We start from the raw sequence: 18606 nt of genomic DNA, 5'->3' as shown, positions 1-18606 counted from the left end.
CTCTAAATAACCCCTTTTCTCTGGGCCTATCCTTCCATCCATAAGGGGTATTTTAACTATGTTCCTATGTGATTTTGCCTTATTAGCTTCAGCTGATAAGATAAGGAGTAGAAATCTGTGGACTGAAGAAGCAGAGAAAGTTCTTCTGAAGAAAAAGATACAACTAGATGACGCGACCATGCAGAGAGAGGCAGAGGAGACACAGAGAGAGCTCTCATACTTTCTAGGTCTGGGTTACCCCTTGTTGCTGAAACCCAGATAACTTTCTCCCCCTCTGTACCTTTATGGCACATGCTCCCTTTGGGGTTGAAGCTGGCTTAAGAAGCTTTTTGTTATTTATAATCACTGATCAATACACAGTAAACTCTGAATTCTCGGTTTTATTGAGGTCAATAAAAGAAAGCTAGCAACACTTTTTGACTTTTCCAAATCAGACTTTTACAGTGTTACTTTCTCATTTGTTTGAAATGTTGGGAAAACCGAGACTATCATATGTAAACATAAGTACAAGCATGTTCTTAAATGCATTATAAAATTTTTCCTATTATTGCCATTTGGAACTCTCTGCATTGTTATTTTTTTCCTATAGGCAGAATATATTAACACACACACATACAAAACTATTATGGCAATGTAAGCTGTAAAATTCGTTAGTACATTCTATTTATCATCAAATATGTTTTCTCTGTATAATAAGGTATGAAAATAATGAGAAATTTCAGTAAATGCCAAACTTACTAGTTTTAATTATAAATAAATGAGGCGATATGAGTAAATAAAGTTTGCCCTCTATCCATGGAAACATTTTCTCTACCTACTGTTATCTGTTAAGTATATCTTCATTATCTATATAAAATGCTTTATTCTGTGCATAGGGCCATTCATTCTTCCTTGGTGGTCACACAACAATCATTCCATTGGGCTATAGACACCTCCTTTAAGAGTTCTTTTCCATTAAAGGTACTTTCTTAACGTTCATTTAAATTTCATTTAATTTCAATAAAACTTATCCCAGGTTTGGATTGTGGTAGAAGGGAGTTGGAAAGAGGAGAGTAAAGATTGACGAGAGGACACATAATATTGGAATCTTATGCATTTATCTTCTAGAGCTGATTCTCACACAACCTACCCTCATGAACATCAGTTTCTCTATCTGGCTGTAACACAGTGGTGGCTTCACAGAATATTCAAGTGTGTTTAGGAATCTTTTCTCTGCATTAAATTACCCCAGACTGCTGTGCCTTCTACTTGGCATGCTCTGTCCTACTGCCACTTCGCCCTGTAGCCAGTGTGTCCACACCTAGTGGCTTCTCTCCACCTCTCCACACCTTTGATGTCTTTTATATTCTTCCAGCAGAAGCCTAGGAAAAACTGAAGCTTGCAGGGGGCTTAAAATCACAGATGCAAGCTTGCTTTTTTGTTTTTGCCTGAATTTTGCTCACAAAGCTAAATTAGTGTACTCTAGAGGTATAACTGTTCTCCTCTTATATAGAACAAGGCACAGAACGAACTTATGTCCATTCTGTTCAAAGGGATGTTTACATACTAGAAAGGGTTGTGGTTTTATTCCTGGATGTTTGATCAAAAGTCTGACCGTTGTATAAGCAAAGGAATTATTGCATTTGTTTTTGAAGATTGTGGCAGCCTGATGATTGGTCCCAAGTACCCCCGCCCCCGTGCCCTTTTACTAGTTGCCAAGCTAGAGACTACATTCCTTTCCCAGCTTTTCTTGCCCTAGGTCGATGTGCCCACATGATCTTGTTTTCTCCAATGAAATATGAATAGAAGTGATATATGCAACTTTCACTCCACTTTCCTAACAGGAAATTGCTTGATTTGGACTTCATCTTTTACCCCTCTTCTTGCAGTCTGGAAAGCAACCACCACCGAGAGCTTGATCATGCAAACGGGGATAACATTCTAGGAAATGGATGCCCCCTCACTCCCTGGACTGCTTAGAGAGTTACACACAAGAAATTAATTCCTGTTTTACTGAACAACTCTAATTTGGAATCTTTTGTCACACCAAGTTAGCCATTACCCTAACTAACACAGAAATCATAGGAAATTCCCAAATTTATAAAGGAATTTTATTCTAAAAGTTGATTTGTATAGTATTCAACAGTGAAAAGAATGAACTACTGATATTGAAAAGGGAGGGACAAACTATCTTTCTTTACAGATGACATGATTGTGTACGTAGAAAATCCTAAAGAATATACAAAACTTGCAAAACCTAATAAGTGAATTTAGCATGATAATAGGTATTTTAGTTTCCCAGCTGCTGTATATAATTCCTATACAATGGTTGGCTTAATAACAGGAATGCATTGGTTCATGGTTTCAGGAAATTAGAAGATGGCCTCCTACTGGTGTTGGTATCTTATGGCTGCCTGGCAATCTCAGGAGTTCCTTGGCTTTTCCATCACATGGCAATGGACATCTCCATTCTCTTCTGCATTCTGGCTGCTCCCCAAGGCTTTTCCTTTTGTGGCTTCCTCTATAAGTCCTCCAGTAAAAGGATTAAGATCCATCCTGATTTAGTTGGGCCACACCTTAGCTCAAATAACCTCATCAGAAGTCCTATTTACATGGGTTCACACCCCTAGGGATGGATTATGATTAAGAACATGTTTTTCTGGGGCAAAGAACTCCAAGCCACCACAACAGGATACAAGAGTAATCAGATCCATGTCAAGGTCATTTTAATGCATGAATTTATATACACATGAACTAAGAACTGCTTGTATAGAATTTCCTAAGAATGAGAGTTAATGTAACCATTGATTTTAAAAATTCTTTAAAATTTTTTTTAAAGATTTTAAGATTTTAAAAATTTCTTTAAAAATTCTTTTAACTCCCCACATGCCAGCCTTAGTACTATTCGCTGGGGATACAGAGATGTTCAAGATAAAATTCTCTGGCCCATAGGATTTCTTAGGGCAGTTAGGAAACCAGGCATTTAAACATAGTTCAAATATTATGTGAAGAGAAGGAGGCACTGTGATGATCAGCTAGAGCTGTAAGTTTGAAGCTCAGTCTCAACGTTTTCTACCTGGTGTTTTGTTCAATTCTCTTGATTTAACCTAGGCTTCAGTTTCCTCTTCTACAATGTGGGGACAGTAATTCCCATTATTATTTAGCATTGCAGAGATGCATCAAAAATTTGAGGGAATAGATATTATTAGTGATGTGTGTCTTAGTAAATTGTAGTATCATGGTCATGGTTATGATTATAATTGTAGGGCTGTACACAAACTGCTGTAGAAACATGGGTGAGGAAGTACCAGTTCCACCATGATATAGCTTCTCTTTTCATTCTTCTTTTCTATTTGTTCTTTAGTTTCTAATAATGTAGCTTCTTCTTCCTCCATGACCCTGAGCTTTAGAAGGTTAAAAAAACCTTACCTTGTTATTATCCTATAATGGACTTTAAGAAGAAACTTGTATTGGGCGCTTAGTTATGTGCCATAAATGCATGATTTTATGTTTAGCTTCACAGTGATCGTATGAGAAAATGATTATTATTAACTGCATTTTACCATTAAAAATAGCCATAGGAAGCACAGAAATGTTATGTAACTTGCTCAAGTTTGAAAAACTAGAAATCTTATAAGTAGTTAAATAAGAATTGTAAGCCAGGTCTGTCTGACTTCAAAGCCCATGATTTTTTTCTCCAGCACTTGTAGTTTTCTGTTTATTTTTTTAAAACCAAACTATACAATCCATCCTAAGTGTACAAGCAATGGCTCTTGGTATGATGACATAGTTATACATTTACTGCCACAATCTATATAAGAACAATCCCATTTCTTCTGAGAAGAAAGAAAAAAGAAATCCCATATCCTTCGCTCACATGTCCTTATTATTGACATTTAGTCAAAGCCCATGACTTTAACCATTAGATGACCCACATTTTGTAGCCTTTTCACAGCCAGCATAGTTTCTTCTTGGAAATAATTGGTTTCTACAACTGTAGGTTGAATTAAACTTAGGTTTACTCTCTTGCTTCTAATGGCTACTTTGTCATCATATCTCTGTTTTCTAGCTCATATCAATATAGCATTGTGATAATTCTATTCCAAATCACTTGGACTCTAGATGTCAAGCACACGTACTATGTGACAGCTCAGACAAAAAACATTACAAATCTATTTTCCAGTAGCCAACATGATGAGTCATTTCTACATCACTATTTCAATGAGTGAAAATGAATTGAGGTGCTAAATAACTCTGTGTGACAAATACTGCAGAACTGGGAAATTCACTGAGTGGGAGCAAAGCTTGGGTGTGGTCAAAGACCAGAGATAGGTGGAACAGGAGGGAAGTCTCTCTAGAGACACGATGGAGGATATTTTATTGAGTCATTCCCAAGCAGGAACAGCAAGCTCTTTAAAGATATTAAGATTTAATGCAGTTTGGGCTGATTGTACACATGACATAATAATCCTTTTAAAATCTCATTTTCTGTGATGGTAGCTGATTTCTGTTAGAAGGATTAAAAAGGAAAATTTTTCCAATGAATTAACTCTATTAAGCTTCTTTAAGTTTGATATAGAAAACCCAATCAGAAGCTTAAAATAAAATTCAGCATTTGTGCTCTCTCTTGATCCCTGTTACTGATTTCTTATGAAACCAGAGTCCAGAGGAGCAGTCCCAGACACAGGTAGAGGGAGGCTCAACAGAGGCTGGACCAACCCATTAATGAATAACATTGCCACCAACACTACCTCTCCCATACATGGCGGAGGAGGGCCTTGGTATGGGCAAACCTATGGGTACTTTGTATGTATTCATTAGACCCAAAAGTGAAAGGTACGTAGAGGGGAGATAGCAAAAGAGGTTATTTCTTTTTCCTTTTATTTGTACCTCGCTCTTTCCACACAGAAAGCATTATGGCAGGCACACTGACAGAGGCCAATTCCTCTGTTGCCCCAAGTCCTTAAAGGAGCATACTGAAAAGCTGTGCCCTTTATGGGGGGGTGAACTCAAGGTCCAACCATGTGTCCCAGAGCCCTTGTCCAGGCTTTGGACACAACCCCGTCCTCCATCAACCTTTATTAAGTGTCAGCTAGATACCAGGCCCTTATGTTCATTAAAGCAGAATGAAAACAAACACAAACAGAACAAGAAAAAAAATTGAGGTAGGTTCTATTATCCTCATTTTACAAATAAGGAAACAGAACATCAAAGTTCCAATCACTTTCCTGTGAACATGGTAAGAGCAGGATTCCAGCCTAGGTTTGTCTGAAAATTATGGCAACAGATTTCTTTAAAATGTTAAACTCAAAGGTCAAATACTGAAATATTCTAAGGTCCCAAGGAAGCTTTGGGTCTTTAAAATTTTTCCAGTTTAAGAGACAGACCTATCTTCTTCCTTCAGAGGCAGACTGTCATGATCAGTGTAGCAGAATATAACAAGTAAATCTAAGCTTCTCATTTTTTAAATTTAAATTGAAAATATGTTATTTAAAAAGGAAAACATTCACTTGTAATATACTACCCTAATGTAACTACTTGCATTCTTACATATTTTCTTCCAATGCAATTAAAATTTTGTAAACATATCCAAAAGCAATAACATTTTTAATTTTTTCACTCATTGCATTAGCAAACGTTTATATTTTCTTCATAATTGTCACATTAATTAGTCTACAATACTCTATATTTCACAACTTAGTTTCATTGAATCATTTCTCTACTGGGAGACTTTTTTTTCTATTTTGCAATTAAAATGCACATTTAGCCTTCATCTGCTATTAAAGAAAATAGGGGCACTACAAAGAAAATACATAGATAACAGAAAACGTGTACTTCTTATGTTTCTGGAGGTTATAAGAAGCACTCATAGAACTGATTTGAGCTTCAGCTGCAAAAAAATCACAAAGAAGAATCTGACATCATGAGATCTCTAACAGTTTCCCCAAAACATTTTACAATGCATTGTGATCTCTTTTCTCAGTGGTCATTATACAATTTCATTCTTTTAAGGAAATGGCTCTGCTTGCCTAATTTCTATAAACTCTCTTTCCATATACACCAAATCTCCTAGGGTATATTTGTCCTTAAATCTGTCTGATTAACAATAAAAATGAGCTTGAGGACGCCTTCAAAATGCAACTTTAATTCAGTTAATATCAGTTGTATACCCTTAGAGTCAATATTTCTATTTTATCTTCAAAATTATTATTTTACATGACTGTATGTTATCCCAGTCTTTATTTAATAGCACCTTTTATTAACATGCACACAAGTTGTTTTTGATCATGATCAATACTGCAATAAACCCCTCTTTTATGCAGTTTGTATTGAGTTTCACCTTTTGTATGAATTGTCAGGAGTGGGTACACCTTTATGATTCTTGATAAGTTTTGTCAAATTATCTTGCTTTCTAATACTTGTGGTCAATGAGAGGGAAGTGTAAGGGGTATAAGATGTATGGGGTTTTTCTTTTTATTTCTTTTTCTGGAGTGATGTAAATATTCTAAAAATGATCGTGGTGATGAATACACAACTATGTGATGATACTGCAAGCCACACTATATGGTGCATGAATATATCTCAACAAAAATATATCTTTTTTTAAAAAAAGAAAGAATAAAAGGGAAAAAGGGAAGGTAGGTGCACAAGTAGTTCAGTGGTAGAATTTTTGCCTGCCATATAGGAGACCTGGATTCGATTCCCAGTCCATACACTCCCCCCTACCCCAAAATAAAAATAAAAACAAATATGAACACATAAATTAAAAATAATTATCTTGCTTTTAGATAGCAAATTCATCTAAGGTAAGGGAATGGTTTCACATTTGGTAGTATCCCAGCACCCATCAGAGGACATGATGCATAAGTGTTTGATAAAATGTCAAGTTGAACTGGAGAATTGTTATCAGTATGACAGGCATTTTAAACATTCTATTTTCCCCCTAACAGTGGGAGTAAGTTGGTACTTAGACTTTCACGCTCGTTTTTCATTCTTGCAGCTCACAGCATGTTACAAAACTTATGGGTGTGACCTCTGGTCTTGGAAAACAGGTTATAAAAACCCAGTAAGGTAAGGAACAGTGCTAAGGAGAGAGTAACTTCTGTAGGGACTGTCCAATGAATGATCTCAGGACTCTGATTATAGTCAGCTCTCTATAGCATTGAAAATAGGAGCTGCTCCCTCCTTGGTTCCTACTTTTCCTTATCTTAAAGCATATTATATTAAAATATATTCTTATCATAAAATAGATATGAGACATAGAAGATGATCACAGAAGGTCAAAGTTGAGACAGCAGCCAAGAACTATTTTTTTCCCGTCACCTTTTATCTCTTTCATGTTTCTTGTAGAAGAGGAATGCAGAGGATGTAAGGAAAAGATATGAAAAGCCAAAAAAGATAGGTCTTGATGTAAACAGATCTTCTGGCATGGTCCATCTGTCTTAGATCTGGTAGAAGATAGGTAGGAAGACCAGAGGAGAAAGAGTAGAATAACTTATTTGGCGAATAGTAAAACCAAAATTGGGATTGTCTAGGACTTTGGAAAACAACTGAACTATTTGTGCATCTGTTTTTGTCTGTAACACTTTAGATTAACACAGGAAAGTAGAGAAACTTTGTATTAGTAATGGAAGAACTGGAAAACTATTATTTTTCAAGTAACATCACATTTTGCATTCCCATTTTGCCTTCTTGGTTTTATTGAAATAAGATATTAATAAGCCCTCTGCAAATAGAAGCTGGCCAGCACTGAATAATAAGAAAGGAGGAAGAAGGAATGAGTGCTGGCTTGAAAGAAGAGGTAGAGAGAGAAAGGATCAAGGATGAGAGTGGGGCTAAAGAGTATATTTAGATAAACAGAAAATGGCTAATGAGTTATTAAATCAACTGCTGCATCATGTGCAATGTTAACTCCTCCCCATCCCTGTTCCTTATGGAATTGTTAATAAACCTCACAATGTTCATGAAAGCTCTTGATGTCAGTGGATTTGTTATGATGATGATGGAGAAGTTGATTGTTTTTGATATATAGTTGTTGCTATATGAATGACCTGGGGCAAAACCAGAAGCTACCAATGGGCTATTCTAAACTTTTCCCTCTAAGGATTCTGAATAATGTATTGCATCTTGATATGTAAAAATTAGGGACAGACAACATGCTCATTAGAGCTACTCTCAGAGGCTTATTGCCACAAGGAAGGGTATGGGCTGAAAGCATGTATAGTTCCACTATATTATGGAATAATTAGAGGTAACCAAAGTGTTTGAGGGAACATCTTTGACCCAGGAGACCCATCAAGAAGACAATGGGGAAGATGCTCCCCAAGGCCAATGTCAGGTGCTGGTGAACCCTGGCTAGGCTGATTCTTGGTTGATTCTTGGCATTTCTTGGATCCTGAGGTTGAGGTATCCACAAGCACTAAGGACTGTTAGATGGCAATTTGGTTCTTTATGTTTGCATTTTGTCTTTTCATTGAAGAATGCAATAGTTGAGCGTGATATAAGGAGAATAAATCAAACAGGATGCCAAAGTTTTGAGATATAGGAAACTGGTTTAAAAGGGAAAAAGTGAGGGTAGTTGTAAATTGTAACTGGATTATCTCCAGCCTCTTCTTCCTTGATGGTGAATCTTACAAATGACACACCATTATAAAGTGGAATATAGTCTAATGGCTAAAGTGACTCACTGAAAGAATGATGGGAAATTGGTCAACAAACTACAACTTTTGAGTAATAGGTCACTTTATATCTTCTGGCTTGAGCTACTCTTCTTCTAAAGTTGCTCCTAAAATTTTATCTGCACATCCCTTCTCTCTTATTACATTGAGGAAAGTTAAGTTCAACCCTAACTTTTTAAAGCCCCTTATAGGAAGCACACCTATAAATCTAGGACTCATTGTGGTGACCTAATTGCTAGCGCAGGCTTCCTGCCATTGGCAATCCTCCAAACCATTCGGTCTTTCAGAAGATTTCGTGTTACAAATTGCTAGTGCTAATTATTTGCAGCTGTGGCTGTTTGCTGTGACAAAGTGATGGGCTCACCATAGGTCTTTGGCAGACTGGCCAGTATATATGGGGTCATTGATAGAATCTTATAAAAGCCAGAGCAAGAGAGTAGGAAATTTATATGGGGGGATCCTAAGGGAAATCTCAGGAAAATCTCAATAGAAAAGTTTATTTTGCCCAAAGTAGCCAAATTCAGAACTTTTCGTTTTAAAAAGAAAGTACCAGCAAGGGATTATAGAACATAATAAGAATAATGATCAGTTATGGGGGTCAGGGGCAGGATTCATACCTCTGAGGACTCTGAGACTTGGATCTGGGAAGGTCATTACTCCCCCGGGTGGCAGCTTATGGGGGAAGGGTGGCCACTCGAGCCCTTTCATACCCCAGTAACAACACTGGGGAATGGAAAAGTGAGATCTCATAGTAACCTTGAGATAGGAATGTGACAGAACTACGGCAAGGTCTTGTCTTTTCCTAGGTGGAGCACCATCTGCAAGACATTGAGCCACAGACCCTGGAAGGGCTGCCCTTCAAACTAGGGAGGACATGAAACACATCCGGCCCAGAGAAAGGACTGTGTTCGGAGAACCAGAGAGTCAGAAGAGGTGTCTTTTTTACTTTATACTTTTTGAGTTGAGGCTATTTGACTAAACAGTACCATTTTAATTGGTAAATGGTTTTATGGCATTAATGAGTTTTCCTGTGTTTTTTGAAAATCTATATATTTTCAAAAATGTAAATATTATAATTCATGACAAGATAGACTATTGGAGTCGTTCAACACTATTGGAGTCATTCAGAGAGCAGATGTTAGAGTTAATTCTTCTTAGTCAGTTCTATATCATTCATAGGTCCCTAACAAATAACATCTGTATTAAATGGTGCAAAGAAAAGTTTACTTTTTTTTTTTTCCAAAAGTCAAGTTTCCTTAAACAAGTAATCTGGTATACAAGAGAGACAACACACTAACTCACCTTTGACTGTTTGGGTTTACAGTCACAGAGCTGAAGAAGAGTTGTCCACTATCACACAGCAAATTGCGTGCTCATTCACTCTTGTTTTTCTCATTATGCCAACTTTTGCATCTAGTACTTCATTCCTTAAGAGATCCCCTCTCAAATGAGATAAAATGAAGTTTCAGTGACTGAGCGATTTCAGAGTCAAAAGGTCATCCTGGGGGTTATTCTAATCACTATATAGTTACCCCTTTTCAGTTTATGGTGTATTAGAGTGGCTGGAAGGAAGTACTTGAAACTTTTGAGCTGTATTCCGGTAGCCTTGATTCCTGAAGATGACTGTATAATGAAAAAGCTTTTACAATGTGACTGTGTAATTGTGAAAACCTTGTGTCTGGTGCTCCTTTTATCCAGGGTATGGACAGATGCGTAAAAAAAAAACCCAGATAAAAATAAATAAATAATAGGGGGAATAAGGGGTGAAATAAATTGGGTACATGGGAATACTAGCGGTCAATGAGAGGAAGGGGTAAGGGGTATGGGATGTATGAGTTTTTCCTTCTTTTTATTTCTTTTTCTGGAGTGATGCAAATGTTCTAAAAAATGATCGCGGTGATGAATACACATCTGTATGATGATATTGTAAGCCATCGATTGTACACCATATATGGACTGTATGTGTGCAAAGATGTGTCAATAAAAATATTAAAAAAAAGAGATCCCCTCTCTCCTCCCTGACTCTCTAGTTACTTCTTCCTATCTCTATAAAAGAATGAGTAAACTCAAACACAAGCTGATAAGGATTTAAATGTTAACTCACTCAGCTGAATTTGAATTTTAGTAAAAACCACAAAGTCCCATGAAAAATCTCTAGAATATGATTTCTCGGATAAAATCATTATAAGGAGTCAAAATTTCTTTTCAAGCTTTGTTACAAGGGAAAAGTCTTCTGTGCCAGGCAGTTGTCTGACTTCTTTCTTGGCAAGTATTCTTAATATGAAAGAAGAAAGTATAGACCCATTGTTAGGTGAGATTTAATAAAAATAGAGCAATCTAGCATTATTCAAACTCTTGAGGGACGAAAGGTTGTAGGTCATTAGGGTCTTCCCAGGGCTGATAGACAAATGAGTGAGGTTCACAGAAGTGGCTCCTAAACTTATTAAATTCTAACAAGCATTTTATTAAGAATTTTTAATTTCTTCTCTGAAGAAGTAGCAAATCATATCAGACCATGAACTTCTGCCTCAGCTCGAGATTGCAACTATTTTCTTTCTCATATATAACCTAAATTTTTTTATACTTTTCCTTGATTTGCTTTTTAGACTTTAACAATACTCTGATTAAGAAAGAGAAAACTATATGGAGTGCAAAATAATTTTTTAAAAGCATGGAAACTCATAACTGTACTTATAACATTAACCATTTCCATGGCTATTTTGTCTGAGTGAATTTAGAAAACTAGATTATCACACTTTGATTTTAAACTTTGGGAAAAGGAATCTTACCAATCAGCATTAAGCAGAATTAGGTGCGACTTGAGTAAGCTTCTGACTACTAGGACTTTTGTGTCATATAATGATAGAGAACAGAAATGCAAAATTTGGGGGTGAATGCAAAAATCATGGAACAGTTTACTAAAAAAATAATTTAAATATACTGCATGGTACCTAATATATTGGCATATTCAGTAAAAATAGAGTAAAATAAACGTTACGTGAGGTGTTGTAAATGAGGTATTTGTTTTGTCACACAAACTTTCAAAAGGCACTCTGCTGTACTGAATCAACAGGGAAATGTGAAGTCATAAACTACCTGATCTACCACAAACTCTTGAAAAGCTGTTGATAACTGCTACCAGAAATAGGAATAATATATGAATCGTTCTATAATATAGTAACTCAAATCTAGGCTCTATAATTGACTAGCTGTGTGACCTTGGACAAATTGTTTGACTTTTCTGTGTCAATAAATACCTATGTTAAATGGTACATGAGTTAATGCATATAAAGCACTTAGAACAATGCTAGTCACCTAGTAAACACTCAGTAAAAGTTACCCTTCATTATCATTGTTTTTATTACATAAGATTAAGAGGTTCTTGTTGTCATAATTAATTCCATAGTAAAAAGACTGTCTTCAGAGACTTAGATTATCATATGAAATAGTATGGAATTTTCCGAAAGAAAATGGATTTAAAATAGAGAAGGGAAACTTTAGATTGGAATCAGAAGAGTTCTGATTTTCATATTGGCATAAAGCAGTATTGCATTGTACAATTTTGTTACAGAATCTAATTCAGACTCCCCCTGATTTCCCACTATCCATTCCTCAACCTCCTTCATCAGCCTGGGTCAGAACTTGATATTATGCTTTGCTAATTCAGTGTATTCTCCCCAAAATACAGCATTTTTATAAGTGTTAAATTTTGTGACAATTTCACAGGAAGTTGAAGAGGGTCTCTCTTGTCTTCAATAACCCCTTCTGCCACCTCACTGGTTCTCTCCTCCATTCTTCATAGCTCTCCAAAATGCTTTTTTTTGTATGCTGTATGGCAGGGTCACATTTCATTATTTTTTCCAAGTGGGTGTCCTGTTATTGCAGCACCATTTTTGAATTTTTGTTTGTTTTGTTTGTTTGTTTTTGGGGGGGAAGTGCATGGACCAGGAATTGAACCCGGGTCTCCCATGTGGCCTGAGAGAATTCTACCACTGAACTACCCTTGCACTCCCCTAAAATATTTTATGGCAATAATTATGCTGATAAAGACTTTTAATAATTAGAATCCATTTATGATAAAGTAACACCTAACTATTCATGGTGCTAATTCATAGTGGCAGCTAGAAAGGTTAAGTCCAAGTTTATGGCTTAATAGAGTCTTTGGATTCACCTTATTAAGCTCCTGGAAAGTGGCCTATAATTCAAATGCTTTAATAGAACAAATTCCCTGTTAAGAAATAAAAAGACATAGAAGAGAGGTTCAAATAGGTTTTATAAATGTCACTCATTCTTGTCTGATATTAAATTAGTATGATCAGCAAATAGTTTATAAGAAAGTGAGTATAGTGAAATGTTTATGAAATGAATGTAAAAGTCATGACAATGTCCAATCAACATCCACATGACAGCCTACACCCAAAGCCAGGGAAGGGAAGACAAATGCAACAACTTTCACAAAAACAAAACATTACTGAATAAATCAGAAACGAGACTAGTTAGTTCAAGTGTAGTCTCAGAAACTGGTGAAGTTTCTGAGACTACACTTGTTTTCTTTCCTCCTGGGAGTAGTTGTATACGCAATTAAGCATGTAGTTGCAATTAAGCATAGTTGTAATTAAGTGGAGGCATGTGATTGGCCAAACAATTATGGGCGGACGCGGTGAATATGCCTTCCATGCCCAGGCAGAGGACTCCAAGTCCCCATGATGGCAGAGCCACCATATGATAGAAGCCTGGACGCCTGAATAAGTATGTGACTGAGTCCCCACCCCTGCCTTAGACCACCGTTAATAAAAAGTAAACTTTAATTGGGTTCTGGAGATTTGGGAGTTCTTTTTTTTTTTTTTATGGCAGTTAGCATAGCCTGACTAATACAGAATTCTGAGAAAACTGGTGAAATGTAAATGGATTTCTCTTTCAGTGAAGAAGATAGCACCCTTCAGATAAAATTGGAAAACAGCTCCATCACCAGTGAGTAATTTTATGAAGCACCTTTGGCAACTGTTAAAAAGAGACTAAACGGAAAAAACCCTTGCGTCAAGCCGTGATTAGTGTAGTGCCCTTTGAGTTTGGCTATCCAAAATCACCCCTGACCTTTACCGTTTTGGTAGTACTCAAAATATTCTGAGGAGCAGTTTAGATTGCACTATCCCAAATGCATTGCATTTTAAATAAATCAATTTCACCATTATGTTTGTGAGGATAAGGAGGATATTCTACTCGCCATAAATCCAGGGAACATGCATGGCTACTTGCCGATGGAGGAGGGTCCCTCCACTCAGGGGTAGAGCTAATTTCTAACACAAACAGAATGAAGTCTGGGACAGAGTCTTTGAGTACTGACCCTCTAGCGAGAAGAAACTTTCCACAAAGTCTCCATATGGAAGCTCCATCAGACCTTTTCATAGGTTTCAGCAAATTAGGATGATTTCTTTTATCCTTGGAATAGGAGAGTGATAAAGAAGCTGTTTTGATAGGAGGTCCAAAAAAAACCCCTGCAAACTACTAAAATGTGTATACTAAAATCAAAAAACAAGTTCTGTTATAAGCCATGCCTTTTTGTCCTCAGAGTGATGCCCAAATACCTCAATATAGAATATAAGGACCTTCACGAACTGGCATGTTTTCCATATAGCCTCATGTCTTTCTACTGCCTCTAACAATCTACACTGGCCTCACCGACCATTTTACAGTTTCTTCAATTGTCCTTGCTCTTTCTTAATTGCAAGACTTTCTTTGTACGTGTTGTTATTACTTTTGCGAGCTGTTGAAGATCTCTCCTTTACTTACCCACAGACTGGGTAATTGAACAGCGATACTAGGAAGCAACTTATTGGGATGAAGAATGTGGTAATCTGAGAAGATTCAAAGAAATATGTTTAGTAATTCTAACCTTTCCTGTCTCCATATCTACCTGGAAGTCATCAGGTTTGTTCCTTCACCTATGCCTTCCAATAGCTCTACATATGACAACACTTTTCATTTACTATATTTTAGTCCTTGCTGTATCCCTGGACCCCCACCCCGAAGACACACACACACACACACACACACACACACACACACACACACTCATTTTTTCCATCGCCCTCCAGTTTTCAATGCCTAGAAATGTGTTGAATAATTAAACAAATGTGCCTACCACCATCACCAAAATAAGTAGGTGGGAGGACCCCTGCCCATTCTGCTTTTTTCCTCCAATTTATATGTTACATTTTTTTGTGACTTATCTTCTCTCTGAAGGTGCCATTAATGGTCACTTAAAATTAATATCTTCTGTATTAAAAAGTGTGAAGGAAAGGAATATATGCTGCATTTCATCTCTAGAATTCTGACCTGACCCATGGTCACTGGGCTTATTAATCATTGACTATAACATGGTAAACATTTTTCTTTTTGCATGGAGAAATTCAGTAAAAAAGTAAAATTGATTATTTGCATTTTTTTAAAAGTAAAAGTTTTATCGAATCCCAGGATAAAAAATATATTCATAGAATTCAACAAACTTGTGTTATTTAAAGAGGACTATCAATAAAAGGAAGCTACTTTCAAAAGTATTATTTTAAACTTTTCATTTGAAATTGCTTCAGACTTACAAAAAAAGTTGAAAAAAGGTACAAAGATTTTCCATATACATTTCAGCCAGATTTCTTACGTACTAACATTTATACCATTACAATTTCCAAAATCAGGAAATTATTGTGGCAACAATACTATTATCTTGTCTATATACTTCAATTCAAATTTTACTAATTGTTCTATTAATGTCCTTTTTATGTTGTAGGATCCAGTCCAGGCTCACACAGTGCATTTAAATGTCATGTCTCCTTATTATCCTTTAGTATAGGAAAGTTTCTCCTTTTTTTGGCTTTAATGCCCTTGGTACTTTGAAGAATGCTGGCCAATATCTTGTATAATTTCCCTAAATTTTCCATCTGGTTTTTCCTCATGATTAAATTCAGGTTACGCATTTTTGTCAATAATACCAGGAAAATGACATCGTATTCTTTTCGGTATATCAGGAGACATATTTTATCAATTTATCATTTGGTATTACCTGCCAGGTTTTCCACTATAAAGTTACTATTTTTCCTTTGCAATTAATGAATATCCTGTGGTGAGATAATTTAAGACTGCATAAAAATTCTGTCTTTCATTATATTTGCATTCACTAGTGCTAGTGTACATTGATAATCTCTGCCTGAAACAATTACTGTTATGGTGCTTGACAGTGATTTTCAATTTCCACCATGCCTTCTTTTATTAGTAACATATTTCTATTTAATTGGAATTTCTACTGAAAGGAAGCATTTTCTTAATATTTATGAATTAAATGGACTCATGGATTCTTATCTTATTCAACAGGTCGTAATGCTATTTATTTATTTATTTTCATTGTTTCTAAACTCATCCCCAGATTTGCCCTCTGGGAGTTGCTCCGAGTTTGCTCCCATGTCCTTTAAAAATAATCTCTTCATTCTTGAGACCACTTCCTACATCCTTCTGGCACACAGGATGTTATAGTAGGTATTTTCCCTGTCTTAACGGTGGAATCAGCCACCTCTCTAAGGATCTCTAGTTCCTTTTTTTTTTGAGAATGTTGCTTAGAAACCAAGATCAGTACTAGTGCACTCTTTGGTGCTGAGATGTCCCTGTTTTATGTTTTGGCCCTCTCAGAGGTCAGAGCTGGAACCACACACACACACACACACACACACACACACACACACACTTATATCTATTTCTGTATCTGTTCCTCTCTAATATTAAAAACCATGTGTTCATACTGATAGCTCCCATCCAAACCCAATACCATAGGGTTCGTTCTGGTCTCCCCGCTTTTCTTATTTGTAACTCCTTACCCCAACAGCTAAAAATTAGCTCTTATTATACACAATATATGTGCTCATTTGCTTATTCCTATAATTCACATTAAGTAATTTAATAATCATTAACCAATAGCCCTCTGAAAAACAAGGTACCAACTGAGTAGTTTATCTGTGTATAGCTTTTTTTTGTCTTAGACTACAGAGTTGAATTATTAAAAGTCAGAATTATTCAAAAAGTATATTCTGAAATGTCACCTCCCTCATTCCATTTCCTTTTCCTCATTTTTTCCACCATGTGTACCCCTTCCTTAGAGGAAACCAGTCTTTGTTAGTTTCTGATTTATCCTTCCTGTATATATTTTTGTATAGTAGAGAAGATGCATGTACATTTTCTTATTTCCCCTTCATCCCTTCCCAAAAGGTAGCATATTATAGATACTCTTTCCGCTTTGCTTTTTTATTTAACACTATGTCCTGGAAAATACTCCACATCAGTTCATAGACAGCTTGCATATTTTTCCCCGTTGCATAGCACTCCATTATGAGGATGAAGAGTGGTTTATTCAACTACTCTCCTCTGTATAAGCATTTAGGAGGATTCCAATATTTTCATATTACGGGCATTACCTCAGTGAAGAACTTGTACATAATAATTATGTGTTATTGGAGGTATATCTTGATATTAAATTGCCAGAATTTAGATTGCTGGATCAAAAGTTAAATGTATGTTTTGTTACAATTTACCAGATTTTTAAAAAAAATTTACCTAATTTTCCTCAAGATCTGGGCCAATTTGTACGCCTTCCAGAAATATATGAGAATACTTGTTTCCCCACAGCCCACCAGCAGAGTGCATTGTCATCCTTTTAATTTTTTCCCAATAGACAGAAGAAGAATGATGGGAGTGCAATTTTAATTTGCCCTTCTCCAATTACAGATGGGGTTAAATATTATTCTTATGTTTAAGGACCATTATTCTATCTTTTTAAAGAATTGTTTATCAATTTGGTTTTTTTTTAAAGTTTTCTATCAAGTTTGTGATCATTTTTCTCTTGATTTTTACAGCACTTTATATATTAAAAAATATCCATCCTTTATCTGAATGACACTACTTTTTTTTAACTTTTTTTATTAATTAAAAAAATTAACAAACAAAACATTTAGATATCATTCCATTCTACATATATAATCAGTAATTCTTAATATCATCACATAGTTGCATATTCATCATTTCTTAGTACATTTGCATCGATTTAGAAAAAGAAATAAAAAGACAACAGAAAAAGAAATAAAATGATAATAGAGAAAAAGAAGACTATACATACCATACCCCTTACCTCTCGCCTTCATTTACCACTATTTCAAATTGATTTTATTTTAACATTTGTTCCCCCCATTATCCATGTCTATTCCATATGTTCTACTCCTCTGTTGACCAGGTAGATACAAGGAGCATCAGACACAAGGTTTTCACATTTGCAGAGTCTCATTGTGAAAGCTATATCATTGTTCAATCATCATCAAGAAACATGGCTACTGGAACACAGCACTACATTTTCAGGCAATTCCCTCCAGCCTCTCCACTACATCTTGAACAACAAGGTGATATCTACTTAATGCGTAAGAATAGCCTCCAGGATAACCTCCCGATTCTGCCTGGAATCTCTCAGTCATTGACACTTTGTCTCATTTTACTCTTCCCCCTTTTGGTCGAGAAGTTTCTCTCAATCTCTTGATGTTAAGTCTCAGCTCATTCTAGGGTTTTTCTCAGTCCCTTGATGCTGAGTCTCAGCTCATTCCAGGATCTCTGTCCCACGTTGCCAGGAAGGTCCACACCCCTGGGAGTCATGTCCCACGTAGAGAGGGGGAGGGTGGTGAGACTGCTCGTCATGTTGGCTGGAGAGAGAGGCCACATCTGAGCAACAAAAGAGGCTTTCTTGGGGGTGATTCTTAGGCCTAAATTTTAAGTAGACTTGACCTATCCTTTGTGGGATTAAGTTTCATGTGAACAAACCCCAAGCCTGGGGGCTCAGCCTATAGCTTTGGTTGTCCACACTGCTTGTGAGAATATCAAGAATTCAACTTGGGGAAGTTGAACTTCTCCCCACTCTCACAATTCC

The sequence above is a fragment of the Tamandua tetradactyla genome, chromosome 4 (genome assembly GCF_023851605.1).
Source record: "Tamandua tetradactyla isolate mTamTet1 chromosome 4, mTamTet1.pri, whole genome shotgun sequence".
NCBI lineage: Eukaryota > Metazoa > Chordata > Mammalia > Pilosa > Myrmecophagidae > Tamandua > Tamandua tetradactyla.
This window is presented reverse-complemented; position numbering follows the sequence as displayed.